The sequence below is a fragment of the Hippopotamus amphibius genome, chromosome 3, assembly GCF_030028045.1.
Source record: "Hippopotamus amphibius kiboko isolate mHipAmp2 chromosome 3, mHipAmp2.hap2, whole genome shotgun sequence".
Classification (NCBI taxonomy): Eukaryota; Metazoa; Chordata; class Mammalia; order Artiodactyla; family Hippopotamidae; genus Hippopotamus; species Hippopotamus amphibius.
Window position 1 is genome coordinate 148495327 of NC_080188.1, and position 15517 is coordinate 148510843.

General features: G+C 43.7%; 1 pseudogene; it reads right to left on the reverse strand.

The window, feature by feature from the left end:
• Nucleotides 1-9406: 9406 nt before the first annotated feature.
• On the reverse strand, nucleotides 9407-14621 carry LOC130849249 (tubulin alpha-8 chain-like; annotated as a pseudogene).
• Between the last annotated feature and the right edge of the window lie 896 nt (nucleotides 14622-15517).

The following is a 15517-nucleotide window of genomic DNA, read 5'->3' on the forward strand; positions in this document are numbered from 1 at the left end:
CTTCCATCTTGTTCTCCTCCATGGCTTCTTTGGCTGTCCTTAGTTCTTCGCATTTTCAAATAACTTTTAGAATCAGTTTGTTGAATTTCACAAAAAAACTGTTGGGGTTTTATTGAGATTTTATTAAATTTATACATCGGTTTGGGGAAAAGTTGACATATTTACAGTATTAGTCAGGAGTAGTTAAACTTCTTTCCTAAAGGACCAGATAATAAATATTTTACGCTTTGCCTCTTAGAAATAAAACTGAGGATATTATGTACTTATGTAAACATTTAAAAAGGTGAAAACCATTCTTAGCTCGCAGACTCCTGAATCTCAGTAAATCAGAGGCTATTTTGAATGGATTTAGCCTGTGGACTGTGGTTTTATGGCCCCATAAATTTGTTTTCTTTTAATTTTTCTCAGTAATATTGTATAAGGTTTTAGGTTGCAGTTTTGCAAATCTGTTAGTCCTACTGAATTCTTAATTTTGGTTATTGGATTTTTTTTAATTCTAGAATAAACTTGTATTTTCACATGTTCAGGTATCTGCTGAAATTCCCAAAACTTGTATATCTCCTTGAACAGAAGAAGGAGTTGTTTTATAGTCTATGTCTGAAGACTCTGATGTCTCCATCCTCTATGGGCCTGTTTCCATCGTCTTTTTACTGGGTTTTTGTTGTTTCATATGCTTGGTTATGTTCTATTGTATTCAGGATACTATAGTAGCAAAATTGTTTGTAGAAACAATTCAAAATTTAGGACGATGATATTTTCCTCTAAAGAGGGTTTTTGTTTCCTTATGCCAAGGATTTGGGGAAACTCCCACTTTAGGATCACCTTAATCCAATTTTAAGAATTGAGATAATTGGACGCTGAACTGCAATCCCTTTCGAGGGCCTTTCTCTTTCCTACTTCTGGTCCACCCCTATACCTAGGATGCAAAGGACCAAGGGTCACAAACCAAGGTGAGCTGCGTTCATCAGGTCTGCTCCTCTTTGACAGGCTCTGTCCCCTACTTCTGGAAGGCCATCAAAATCACCCGTCAGCCTCTGAGCTTCCTCCTCCAAGTTTGACAAGTGCTGGAACAGTGGCCTGTAACATTAAGCACACCTCCCAGGGCCTCCATCTTCTCAGTGGTCCTGGTCCAGTAATTCTTCAAACTCATATTAGCTCTCAGATGCCTTTGGATTTTTAAAATCTTTTTTCCAGCCTTTCTAGTTGCCCTCAGTAGGATGGTCAGTCCAAATGACTTGTCCACCATTACAAGAGCAGAGATCCTCATTAGTTATTTAAGGTTACTTGAGTAGCCTCATTCATACACAGCATGGTAACAATGTGTAAAATGTCAGTGTGCCATTGTCCATCTTTGATTCTGTGTTACAAAGAATTTTGTAGAAACCGTCAGGCCTTGGAAAAATCAGCTGCCCTCCCCAATAGGAACTGCAGGTTTCTATACTCATAGCAGCAAGCATGAGTTACCGCTATCTGCCTATAGCAAATAGCAGTTAACTGATTCACACATCTTTATTGAGAGTCTATTACATGTGAGGGGAATGAAAAGATGACATTCTCACTTTATAGCAGAGCTAAGTGACTAATTAGTTGACAGATCTAAAGATAAACCATAAGGTTCAGGTTTCAGCTCTCTTCTGCTTTTTCAAGTTATATATTCTTCCCAAGGACATGAAAGAATCTAATTTCGACTGCTTAATTGCCTTTATTTCTTTCAGATAAAACTGAAAAAGCAGCATAACAACTTGATATTTTTGGCTACTGGGGCAGTAATGTTTGGCAATTCTCAAAAAAAAAAAAAAAATACAAATGACCCATAAGTATATAACTTTTTAACAGAAATAAAATTAACAAATTAAACAATGAGATTTTTTCTACCAAAGTGGCAAAATATTCATTTAATGATAATACACAATGTTTGGAAGGGTTCAGAGAAATGCTCTCTTATGCTATGCTGCTGGAGGAGAATAAATTGGCACAGCTGTTTTTGAGGAACATGTGTCAATACAGAGAAGCCTTGAAAATGTGCATTCCCTGCAGTTCCACTTTTAATGATGTAGCCAAGGAAATAATTAAGAATGTGTAAACAGATTTAGCTATAATGTTGCATGTTATATCACATTGTTTATAAGAAACTGGAGACAATCTAATAGTGGATTGTTTAAAAAAATTATAGTACAGAAATACAATGGAATACTAAAAACAATGGTGTATAGAGATGGATATCTACTGACATGGGAAGTCAGTATTTTTTTAAATGAAAAAGGCAAGTTCTATAAGAGTGTGACCTCATATTTATTTTAAAAGACCATACATGTTTATATATAGTATATATAAAAAAATATTGAGAAGTATGTACTAACTACATTACACTGGCAATCTCTGGATGGTGGAAATATAAGTGATTAAAAACAATTCTATACCCATTTTTGTATTTATCTGGAATGAATGTGTATTATCTCTGTGTTTAAAAAAAGGAAAGTCAAAGCCTAATTTTTAAAAATGCTTTGCCTAGATTTTGGCTTGTGATATGAGGGACCATATGCCCCTAGTGGCATCTACTTGGTTTTGTTCCTTCTGACCTGAGTGGATAAATCTCGTTTTTGTTTCTGTTTTCCTGAAAATGCCATAATCATGGACAACAGTTCTCTCATTTTCTACTAGAGCTCATTGAGGCTATGACTGGGAAAGGAAGCCACCTTTCTAGGGGAGTAGGTTGGTTGCAAAGGGCCCATAGTTTAATAGGGGAGCCCTTAGAATAAGTTCTGTGGAGAAGAAGGAGGAAGCAACCAGAAAACAGCAACCAGAAAACAGATAAAAAGGAATGGACTGCAGATTGTAAAGTCTCTATTTAGTCCTCATTTCAGTTCTAGTGAATCTTAGTGCTAAGGATGATGGGAAGATACCTGAAACCTGGTTATACAGATTCCCTCTAAGATGGTACGTCATTTCAGAAGAGAAATGACAGAACAATTGAAAATAATATTGGACATCAAACTGATGCTACCATCCAACTGTTAGAGCAACCCCACAGCTATAAATAGAGGCATTTGATGGAAAGTTTATATTCTGGGTTGGTATAGAGATTCCAATTGAACCAAAACTCAGAGAGGACCATGCCCAGTAGGTTCACTAAATGATGATACTATCCATTAAAGGAGTCTCTCCAAAGAGCAAATGAAGAGTTACTTGTCCAGATGAGACAAACCTATAAACTCATGTATAATATGGCAAAGGCCTATCCCTTCTATATCCCATACCCTCCTTTCTGATTCCAAGAAATCCAGGGCTGAGTTTTCCTTGGGGTGTCTGTCAGATAGGGTTGAAAATTTGATTCTCAACTTATAGGCTCTGACAGTAAGGAGTAACCTAAAGAGAAACCATATCAAGATTTGAAGGGAAGAGGGGCCACTATGTTCATCTTCACAATAAAAAGTCACAGTCAACCTGGAGTAGAGGCTCTTGAATGTGGTATTAGGGATATATCCAAGGTAATGTGTTTCTGATTAGAGGTTAAATACTGAAGCTCGAAAATGCTTTACTTTTAAAAAGAATAAATTACTACAGAGAGTTAGCCATACAAAAAGGGCATTCTCAGACACTTGTATGCGTTCTTAAATGAGAGAGAAAAAGGTGGAGTTTCAACTATTAGCACATGAGCATCATTTTTCATATGTCACTGTGGCTAAAAGCTTGAATACTTCTGTTCTGGAGTAAGAAACAAGGAGCATCTGGGTAAAAGAGAGCCCAGGCCGAATACCAGGCAGGAGAATCGGTTTGTGAAAGTACCCCAGGGTCCTAAAACCGGGAGAAAGGGAAATTAGGAAATGTTGTGATGCAAAGCAAACTAAGCAAGAGGCATGCACTTGAGGCTTTAAGAAGCAGGATTAGCCCTCTGCATGTTCAACCAGACATGTTGATACTCATAATTTATATTAGTACAGAGAAGGCAGCTGCAGAACAGTTATACCAGGTTAAATGCCAGTTCTTGTGGGGAGCAGCTTTTATAGCTGGGTATGGAGCTGATTCCCTTCTCAGTTACTCATGGGAAACCTATTCCATGGCCACATAGAAACTGTTCTTGTCATTGATGCAATGCCAGCCAATTGATCTGATTTCACAGTCTGCCCACATCTTAAGTGAAGTCCATGTTCTGAGAGGTGAACGTGTCATCAACCGGCCAGTGCTCCTGGGGGAGGTCGCCATCAATATTGCTGCCATCAGCTATAGCCGGCTTCTTTCTCATGGAGGGCAGGAAAAGCTGCAGTGGAAGAGAACATAAAGAATACAAAAACTGAACTGGCCCGGTCATATCATCACCCTCATTCTACTAATACTTTACAACTGCTCCCTAGCAGTTTCTTGGACTGAGAACAAAACAAGGAACCCTATCATTAAGTTACAGACTAGGATGCTAGGAGGCTCCTATGTTGCCTCTGGTCCATGTCCTGATTCTTAACAGACATGAAGGAGGAACTTTGACTGGTTGCTGTGGTAACTTGGCTTCATTGCTATCCTGACTATGGTCTATAAGGCCCTAGCTGTTCCTAATCGCCCCTGGCTCATTCTGCCCTAGCCACACTGGCCTTCTTGGCTTCTTCAAACAAGATAGGTCTACTCTACCCTCAGATCTTTGCAAGGCCAGTTCCTTCATGATGTTCAGTGCAAATGTAACCTCCTCAGGAGGGTTTCCCTAATGAACAATCTGAATTAGCTTCCCACTGCCCATTGTATTTTAATCTTTTTAAATGGCTTTGCTGAGGTATAATTGATACACACACTGCACATATTTACAGTGTACAATTTGATAATTCCGGCACGTGTATACACCAATGAACCATTACGATAATCAAGATGATAAGCATATTCATCACCCCATGAATTTCCTTATGCCACTCCCTTATTTTACTTATTATTCTCTGAAAGTATCATATTAGTTTATTGGCTTAGTTATTTACCATGGATCTTCCTCCACTAGAAAGTAAGGCCCTGGAAAGCAAGGAGCTCACATTTCTTGTTTATTGCTGTATCCCCAGTGCCTGAAATAGCAATGGTTACAAAGTAGGAACTCAAGTATTTGTTAAAAGAATGAATACAAGATATCTGGTTTTGCTCTGAGAATATGCTGGATTTATCTTATAAAAGGAACATTAAAAAGGAAAATCCAGTTCTACAACTTGGAATGTTATCCCTAAGATCCTTGGACCCACTAATCAACATGCATGTATGCACACGCATGCACACACAACACACACACAACACATGCACACAATTCCTTTAACTTCTTCCAAAATGTTGGCTCACACACTTTTTGCTGCCCTGGAACAGTACAAAATACAATGCCAGCAAAGCTTGTTACCGCCCTGCTCCTCATCATTATGGCTGCTGCCAATATACTTGATATTTCCCACCCCATGATACACTTCTAATGCATCCTCAAACTCTAATAAAATAGGATGGCCTCAGTGTGCTAGTCTGGCATTGACAATCAGAATAAAAGCAAAATTTTTAATTTTTAAAAATTGGATTGCCTTTAGTCCTAAAAAGGTAAATGCTTTGGTCAGGATGAGTAAGCCTCTCCCCAAATGTTAGCTAGGAAGTCCACTGAGAACAGCTAATGTGTATTAAATTCCCTGGAGTTTGCACTTCTGAGCTCTTGGCCATACTGTAGCCAGTAGGGTCTCCCTTACAGGGAGGAAGCACTGATCTAGAACACTTCCACTCTCCATCCTATAAGCACGTGGCTTATTAAACCGATATCTGGCAGAGAATGGACTGGAGGACACAGGGTTGGGGGAGCCGGGGGCGAAGGAGAAGCTGGGACGAAGTGAGAGAGTAGCATAGACATATATACACTACCAACTGTAAAATAGATAGCTAGTGGGAAGCTGCTGTATAACAAAGGGAGATCAACTCGATGATGGGTGATGCCTTAGAGGGCCAGGACAGGGAGGGTGGGAGGGAGTCATGGGAGGGAGGGGATATGGGGATATATGTATGAATACAGCTGATTCACTTTGGTGTACCTGAAAAGCTGGTACAAGAGTGTAAAGCAATTATTTTCCAATAAAGAGCTTGAAAAAAAAATAAACTGATATCTGGGCACTATTCTTTGCTGTGTCACCTGAAATGTCATCACAAAACATGATACTCTCACCCTGTTATATTGTTAATCCAGTCACTCTTTTGCCTCGTCTGATGTTTAAATGAGTCTCTAATACTTTGTTTTACCCTAATGGGAAATGGGAGCAGCAGAGGCAAAGAGAATTAAGAATCAAAAGTAAGGAACCAGGAAACCTGAATTTCAGTCTTGACTGTAACTTTCTGTGGGCATGTTTCCCTAAAAATATTTCTGGCCTATCCCCTATATTGTAGGTGTGAAGTTATAGCTTAACTAAATGTAAGGGGAGTAAAACATAAGGATAGAAACTCAGAAACTACTTAAGCATTCGCCCTCAGGAAGCAACCAACAAAGGAGCGCCAGCTTCCCTCACACTGTTCCCATTTACAATGCAAAATGCCACCTCTGTAGTCTCTTCTTTGACTAGTGATTTAAGGGAAATACTATTATTAACTGGTCATTCTCAGGGTTCCCTCTATTCCTCAACATTCCCATTTTTGTTTAAAACTTGTAAGTTAGACCCACAAGACTTTATATGCATATGTATGTGTACCTGTGCCTGGATCTCAGCTCACTCACTGCAGTACCAAGGACATTTGCTAGGGCCAGGTTATGGGATGTAACATCTGGAATACAACGAGGCCTTCTAGATTGGGGTGGAAATCAAGAAATTAATATCTCATATGAGGCAGCTAACTGGGTTGGGAGCCAGAACTGCCGGTTAGATCCCTGTCTAGGTGGGTTATCTTTGTTGTCAGGACCCCAGCCTAATCCTGGACAGGCTCCTCAGAGCTATCTATTGATAGAATACCACAACACAGTGACATGCTGTGGATGTCTCAGTGGAACCCTTTTGGTTTTTCAAGAACTGTTAACAGTACCCTTTTAAAAATAAAATATTTTTCTCTTTGTAAAAATACATTCTCATCATAGAAAACTTAGCAAGCATGCCATACTCTACATGAGAATAAAAACTATTACAATAGAGAGTAAACTTCTGTTAACTTTTTCATTATTTTCCCTTTCCATGAGTACTTATGGTGGTTTTAAAATGTCCACAAATTCTTTGACAGTCCTTCTACCAAGAGGCAGAGTCCACGCCTCTCCCCTTGAGCCACTCTGACTTCCCTGATGAACATAATGCAGTGGGAGTGACAGGGGAGGTTAGAAAAGGCCAGGCCATTTTTTGCCAATTTCTCTTGGAACAGTTGCTCTGGGAACCTTCAGCCTTTACTTTCTCTGGCTGCCCTGAGGCCACCATGCAGAGACCGTGTTAAAGACCCACTGAAAGCCTGAGATGCCCCCGAAGCCTGCTCAGGTGTTTGAATCTTCCCAGTCCACAGGCAGACATGTGTGAAAAAGCTTTTGAGATGACTCTGTCTGGGGCTTGGAGGTGGGGGTGGGGGTGGGGGGTGGCGGAGTGGAGTCCAGGCACAGATTTAACAAAGATTCTTCCGGCTCTTTTAAAAAGTACAAAGGCCGGGGGAAGGGGTGGGGAGCCGGTACAATCCCAGAAGAGCAGACTAGACGCACTTGCTGAATCCAGACCCCTGAATCCGGATTCAGACACCAGGCAGGTTTTTAGAAACTCCTTCCCTCCCTTAACGCCACCTCTAACCCAAGCCCTTTGAGTCCTAGAGAAACCAGGAGGTTAAGAGTCCGCCAGGAACACCTTTGAAGAAAAAGAGTCTAAAATAGAATGTCAACAGCTTTAACAATGGAGACCTGTGCTGCTTAAAATGGAAGGAAGCAGGTACAGTCAGGAAGACACATACCAATATTAGAGCTTTTAAGGAATTAAAAGCTCTAATAAAATAGGCTAAGGGCCTTGTCTTCCTGGGACTCGAAGGACTGAGTGAAAGGGGGGGAAAGCCAAGCGGGAGACTGTCAGACCTCTACACTCAGAATTGCAATGACAGAGGAAGACGGGAAGCCAGAGAAAGAGACCCATCACCTGGGGATTGACAGCTGCATAGGTCCACAGCCCCTATTAAATGCATGCAGCTCCATGGTAGGGGTCAAAGCAATGGGCCCAGGTACCGTGCTAATGGACTCTAGGACATCATTTTCTCAGCAAACCCCTCCCAGGGGTCAATCAAGCAGGGCTCGCAGATGTTGGGGATCAGTTCCTAAGTTAATGCTAGTAACTAGTCCCCTGAACCCAAAGCAAGGCCACCAGTGACATTCCTAGGCAGCCCCAAGGCTTACTGGTGCCTAAAAAAGGCAGGCACACATTTCTGGGTTATGCTAGGGTGGAATATCTGAAAATCGAAGTGGGTAAAACCAGGCCAAGAGTATGAGTCTTACTCCTCTGGTGGGGGCTGGGCAGGGTTCTGCTCAATGGTCTTGCCCGGGCAGAGCCTGGCCCCATGAGATTGCCACCTCTTCAGAGAGCACAACTATGCCTCCCACCTGGCTGAGGACTTTTCAAACACATTAAAGAGAAGCCTCCTTGAATCTGAGCTGTGCTGGAAGGGGCCATCCAGTTTAGGCCTTAGCTGCTGCCAGGCACTTTGACTAACTAATGCACTGATCTCTAAGACCATATACGGTTACACCCTGGAAGAATAATTCCTTTCTAATTAGGGACCTCTTTAAGAATAGAAGTTATAGATCTTCTTGCCTAAAAGGCTCACAGGCACTTCAAAAATTATTTTATGTGTCCACAGTCCCAGGCCAAAAAACCCCTGTCCCTTAGAATCCTGGTTCTTGGATCCTGCGCCTTTATAAGGCATCAGGATACAGCCCTAAACTGTAAGATGGCTGCAGCCGGTTGGCCTTTGAATTCATGTGGCTTCAACCTCTACTGCTTTCTGTTGGCCAGGAGGAGCAAGGATAGGTAAAATGTTGAAACTGAGAGACTTTCTGTCCCAGAATGCGGGGGCAGATACACTTTCAGCAGCTTTCACCAGAACTTCTAGAAGGCTTACCTTTTCTTAGGTGAGCTGGAGATAGGGGGCACATAGGGAACCACCATACAAAGTAAAAGCACCATAGTCCAGGTTCTGAGCCCCTGAATATCTGTCAGGGTGGTCTGCTCACATAGGACAGCAAGGTCAATCCTCCACTGGACATTCCCTGGCTGGAATCAGAGGCCACCCTGCCCCTTAGAAGGAGGGCAAGGAAGTTGGGAAGTTCAAAGAAGGCCCATTGCCTGAGCAGAATTCCATGTCACACAGTTCCACATCACTTGCAAAATCAATTGTATTTGCAGGGCACTAGGGAAACAGTGGAATGAAATACACAAATCTGGGGAGAGAGACCAGGCGTTGCAGATGTCACGACCCCCTAGTACTCCTTAGTCTCATCCTTGTCATCAGTAGACTCTGTGCCCACTTCATAATGCTTCTCCAGGGTGGTCATGTCCTCCCAGGCCTCAGAGAACTCCTCTTCCTCCATGCCCTTGCCCACATACCAGCACATAAGTGCTGCTTGGCATACATCAGGTCCAACTTGTGGGTGAGGTAGAACTAAGCCTCAACCATGGCGATGGAATTACTGAGCATGCAGACCAACCCCCTGTACTTTGGTCAGGTCCCCTCGCTGTGGGGGGGCTGGTAGCTGATGCTAACCTAAGAAGAAACAGCCAATGTCTAGTTCTGTGTACCCTGGAAGGAGTCTGTATGAGAATTCTCACAACTGGGGGAGGGACAGTCACCTAGTGTTTGGCACTTGCCAGTCTTTAAGAAACTTGGGGATAGAGGAACAAGTTAACCATCACAAGGAAACAGACAATTTCAGAATGTGGGACATTGAAGACAATGACACTAGTCTCTTCAAAGTCACAATCAAGAAAAAGGGTAGATGGTTTTACATTAAAAGATTTAAGAGACCAGTAAATATAATGCCTGGTCTTGAGCATATACTGACTTTGAAAACTGACTAAAAACACATTTGCGGCAACTGAGAAAGTTTGAATATTGATTAGGTATTCTCATTTTGAGGCCGTATTATTAATTTTGTTAGGTACATGGGAGTTCCCTAGTGGTTAGAATTCCGGGTTTTCGCTGCTGTGGCCCAGGTTCAGTCCCTGGTTAGGGAACTGAGATCCTCCAAGCCATACAGTGTGGCCAAAAAAAAATTGTTTCTGTTAGGCACAAAATAGATTTGTATGTTATATAATAGCTATGAATGAGTTTAAATGCTATGAATGAGTTTAAATGGGTCAGCAAAGCAAAAAAAGGAAACATAGTAGAGTTAGATGTTGGATGTAGGTAGAGGGTATATGGATGTTATTATATTATACTAGTCTCCCCACTTTCCAGCAGTTTAGAAATCAGTTTAAAAGAATATAAAACCTTGTGAAGATCTCCAAATGGATCTCAATTTAACCTACTCTAAACATTGCTCGATTCAGAATACATACACTTCATATTCAGTGTTTAAAAAAAAAAAGTCAACTTCCCTTTAATGCCTCCAAGGACAGCAAGCTTACTAGTAATTCCTGAAGGCAAGCTATTCTTCCTTTGAGTAGCTAAAGCTTTCCTAATATGGAGCTGAGAAACGAAGTCCGTCTCTCAGATTTCCTACCCCTTTTTTCTGAGCGGCAGGATAACTCTTCAATACTAGCAAGCTGCTATTATCTTTATGACCAGGAGTCCCTGCCTCCCCTCCCATTGTGGTCATGTCTGCAGCAGTGTAATAGGGCAGGAAAGCTGTATATTTTCTAAATGCCACAGCTGCCACCCTTAATCTTTCTAGTCTCACCCTGAAACAAAACCTATAAAACTTAAACTAGGTCATATGCCCAGTACCCTCTGGGATTGTGAACTGATGAAAGGGTAGGGCATAAATGAATTACTCAAAAGGAAGAGGCAGTATTTATACACCTTCTGACCCCCGTTTTGCCCATTATCTGAATGGCAGGCCTTTCTGTGCTTCCAAATGCACTCCCTTCTGAGCAGGAGCCATAGTAGATGGGTACGTCCCCGGCACACATGAACAATGAGAGCACTGCCCCCAATCTGACTGGCAAGCCTAGGGAATGCCTGTATGTCAGGCTAAGAAACATGAAACATACTTTCCTTTCATAAAGGCAAGTTTTCAAAATAGAATTGACCCTGGTATACAGGCCAAAGGCCTGGCTTCTAGATGAGTTGAGATCTATTAAGTTAAAGACAGCCCCTAAAGCTGTTATTTGCCTGATTCTCCCCATCCCTAGTGCATGTTTTAATGCCTGCAGCTCTACAGGAATCTCCCCTCTCAGTGGGCACACAGGACACATACTAATCCATCCCTTTATCCCTAACTTGCCTTGAAACACATGGGACACCAGCCCACAAACCAGCTGATGCAGCTGGTCTTGAGAGTGGCCATGGTGGCATTCACATCCCTGGGCACCACATCTCCATGGCAGAGCAGGCCAAGTATTTGCCATGGTGAGGGTCACACTTGACCCATCTGATTGGAGGGTTTGAAGCAGGCATTGGTGATTCCTGACACCGAGCACTCCTCATGAAAGCCCTTCTCAGCTGAGACAATGTGTGAGCAGGTCACCTATGGAAAGTGGATGGAGGGGTAGGGCACCAGATTGGTCTGGAACTCTGTGAGGTCCACATTGAGGGCACTCTCAAAATGCAGGGAGGCAATGATAGAGGACAGCCTCGCCCATGAGCTGGTTGAGGTTGGTGTAGGTAGGGTGCTTGGTGTCCAGGTTACGGTGACAGATATCATAGATGGCCTCACTGTCTACCATGAAGGCACAGTCCAAGTGCTCGAGGGTGGTATGAGTGGTAACGGTGGAGTTACCAACTGCTTTGGACACTTGAGAGGCTGGGTAGATAGCAAACTCCAACTTGGATTTCTTGCCATAGTCACCAGAAAGCCGCTCCATCAGCAAGGAGGTGAAGCCTGAGCCAGCGTCCCCCTCAAAGTTGTGGAAGATCAGGAAACCCTGAAGCCCAGCACACTAGTCTCTCAGGGTAGGAGATAACACTGTTAAGGATGCAGATGGCATTATCATCTGTCCCTAGCCCTCATCACCTGACAGAACCCTTTCCTGTCTACAAAACTATTGTGACCTAACTGTATTCACTTCTATACTTAAAAAACACAAAACTTTGAAGCATAATTTATACTTAAGTGTATACATATTACTGTATATACAGTGAATGATTTGACAAATGTATATACCTATAGAACCATCAATCCAATCAAAATATAGCAATTTCCATCACTCCAAAAAGTTCTCCCATGCTCTGTTGCTTCACCTCTGTAGATGTGAGAAGAGGAGCTTGGAGTTCTGAGGAGACAGATGACCTAGAAAGGCAGTGCTGTGTGTGTGCAGTGGCAGAGGTGAGGGGAGGGGAGAGGAGGGTCAGGTGGACATAGGATTTGTAGTCAGAGAGCTGAGCCCTCTCACCTTTGTAGCTTTGCCACCTAGTTGCAGGAGAGTAGGGCTGGGGCCCACCTCAGACTGGAGCCCAGGAACATGCAGGTTTAACAAGTACCCTTGGTGATTCTGATGTAGCTGCTCCTTGAACTAGAAAAGCATCAGACTATACCAGACACATGACTAGTAACAACATAAAAGTTCTTCATTTGCAGTATTACATATTCATTATGTCATATACCTGAAACTAAGGTTATACACAATTATACATATTATATACAATAAATATATACTATATACAATAATTTTTTTAAAAAAGCAAAAAATAAAATAAGTAGGCTTTATGTAAATTGACAACTAAAAAAATTCCCCTTTTAAGAAAGGTCTAAGCTTAGGGGTGCTTTGTCACATTTTCACACAGACTCCCCTTCCTCAGGTTACCTGCAAGTCCTCAGTCTCTGAGCAACAGAGAGTATGTCTGGACAATCCCTCCAGAGGGCCAGTGCCAAAGTACTGGCTCCTAGCTGGCCTTGGTCCTGGCTCTCCAGGCCTTAGGCAAGGGATAGGATAAACTGGAAAAGTGGCTAAAAGCTAAGCAGGAGCCTCTCCCAACTGGAAAGCCCTGCTTAGGAGTCCGAGAACAACAAGCCGAGCTGCTGGGGCTAGAGATGGATCAAAGATCAAAAAAGGTTTGGATCAGACCATCAGGTTTGGCAAAGCAAGGAACCAGCAGGGCAGAAGCCCAAGTCCACAGACTCAGGGCACAGCAGGTTACTCAGATTTCTAACCCTAGATCCACACCCAGGACACGCAGCTCCCCCCAGAGGAAGCCAAATGGACAGACAGGCCAGAGGAACCAGCACCAGCCAATGGGCCTGTGGTTCCCCTTTCTTCCACACAAGTCCAGCCTCCCAGGCCAGGGAGGAGGTTAAGAACACATTGATCTGCAGGTGCCAAGGACTCTTGGTCTGCTCCCCAGTGTCTGGATCCACTCCAGCACCAGATTGTAGATCTCCTTCCCCACAGTGTACTGGCCTCAGGCAGAGCTGCTGGCAGCATCTTCCTCGCCAGATTCAGCTGCTAAGCGTGGAAGAGCTGCCTATACCTGCCAGTTCTTACCCCATCCTGTGGGGAGGAAAGGTCTCCTCCTCCATAGCGACACAGGCACTAGGACTTTTGCTGCGGAGTTCCCCCAGGTAGAACCGAAGGGCAGGGCATGAGGGGAACACAGCACTCCCGAGGCCCACTTCTAAAGCCCAGTCCTACCTGGGCTGTGAGGGGTAAAGTTAGGGGGGGGTCCCTTTTCCAGTCCCTTCCCTCTCATCATAGCCACTTCATTCTGCTTAGTGAGGAATCGGAGGGGAGTTTAGGGGAATCTCATTTGATCTTTGATTGGGATAAGAACACAGACTAATGCAGAAAACCCAGTCCACAGTTTAACATCTAAAACAATGCCTTTAGGCAGATGGGGGAGGGGTGATGTTTTCAGGACAAGAAACTGGGGAAATCCAGATGCAGAAAGGAGGAAGCAGAGAACCCCCTGGGGGCCAACAAAAGCCAAGTTCACACAGGTCCACACCCTATTAAGGGACCCACTTCAGTTAAACTCAGCACCCAGTTCCCTAGGCAACGTTATCCCTGAGAGCCTGAGGGTAGGGGAAAGGAAGTTCAAAGTTTTTGCTTTAATATCTACTTTTTTCTGGATTCTTCTTTGTAGGTCTGACCCCTGATTCAAACATTTAGCAGTTTCCCAGGCAGAGCTCTTTGACTAATCTCCCTTTCAGCATAGGAAGCCCCCAGAACCCCTTCTGAAGTTCCAGTCTAGACAAAAGCAACAGACCTCACTGTTGTACTTGGCAGGTGATTGCCTGCATTCCAAGAGTTTTTCCTCTAAGAAGAGCTCCCAGCTGATTGGGGGGATGGCAAAAGATATGGGTTGCGGGTGGGGGACCCCCCAACTGTCCACTTACCTATGACAGAAGGCTCCAGGTCCACAAAGAGCCCTTGGCATGTGCTTGCCAGCCCCGTCTTACTCATGGTGTTGAAAAGAGCCTTGTTGCTGGACGTCGTGCCGCTGGGCTGGATGTCATGCTCCAGGCAGTAGAGCTCCCAGTAGGCACTGCCCATTTGCACCCCAGCCTGGCCCACAGGGACAGACATACACTCATGCTGTTGGGGGAAGCAGAGCAGTGGCAGGGTCTGAGGAGGGACACGGGCTTTAAAAGACTTCCCTGGGGGCACCCCTTTATCTGTTCTTCTGAGGTAGGAGAGAGATGGGTTCCAGGCTAGGTATTTACAAATGGCCTCCTGTTTATATCTCATGTGGCAGAGAAGATGAGCTCCAGGCCGGACATTCATTACCTGGTTACATTTCCAGGGGCAAGAGACAAACGGGCTCCAGGACTACATATTTATGACTGGACTCCTGTCTATATTTCGATATCTGCACTTTGATATAAGAAAGAGCAACAGGGATAGGGTAAATAACCGGACATGGCAGGGACAGAGAGGGGCTAAACCCTATTAAGAGATCAAGCAGTCATACACTCCCCATCCTTGGGACAAGGGAGACATTACACATGCACAGAAAGGCTCCTTGGAGGTCAAAAAGGAGGGGGGCACCACGCCATAATACGTCATGCTTAAGCTTTCCCATAGGCCTCTGGGCTAAAACCCATCTTGGAAAAAAGTTACCCACGCATGACAGGGAGGGTCCTAGGACAGGTCAGGTGTGGAAAAAGAAACCAGATAATCGGCCAAAGGTAAACAAAGACCCAGAAGAACGGCCCTATATAAGTGACTTAACCGCCTCTTTACCGCACTCCTCCTCCTTAGGGAGGACACCCACACCCTTTCTCTCTGGGTGTGCATCTCTGCCTTGCTTCTGTCTTAACTAAACAAATTGTTTCTCTGTGTGCTCTCCCACTTGTTGTTATGCTATGTCTCTAATAATAAACATCATACCTGCTTTTACAGTTTTAGCCTCTGTGAGAAATGCATTTCTCACTGGGGGCAAGGGCCAGGGAAAAATAGCTTTTAGCCTCTAGCCCTTGCTGGTCTGGCGGCTA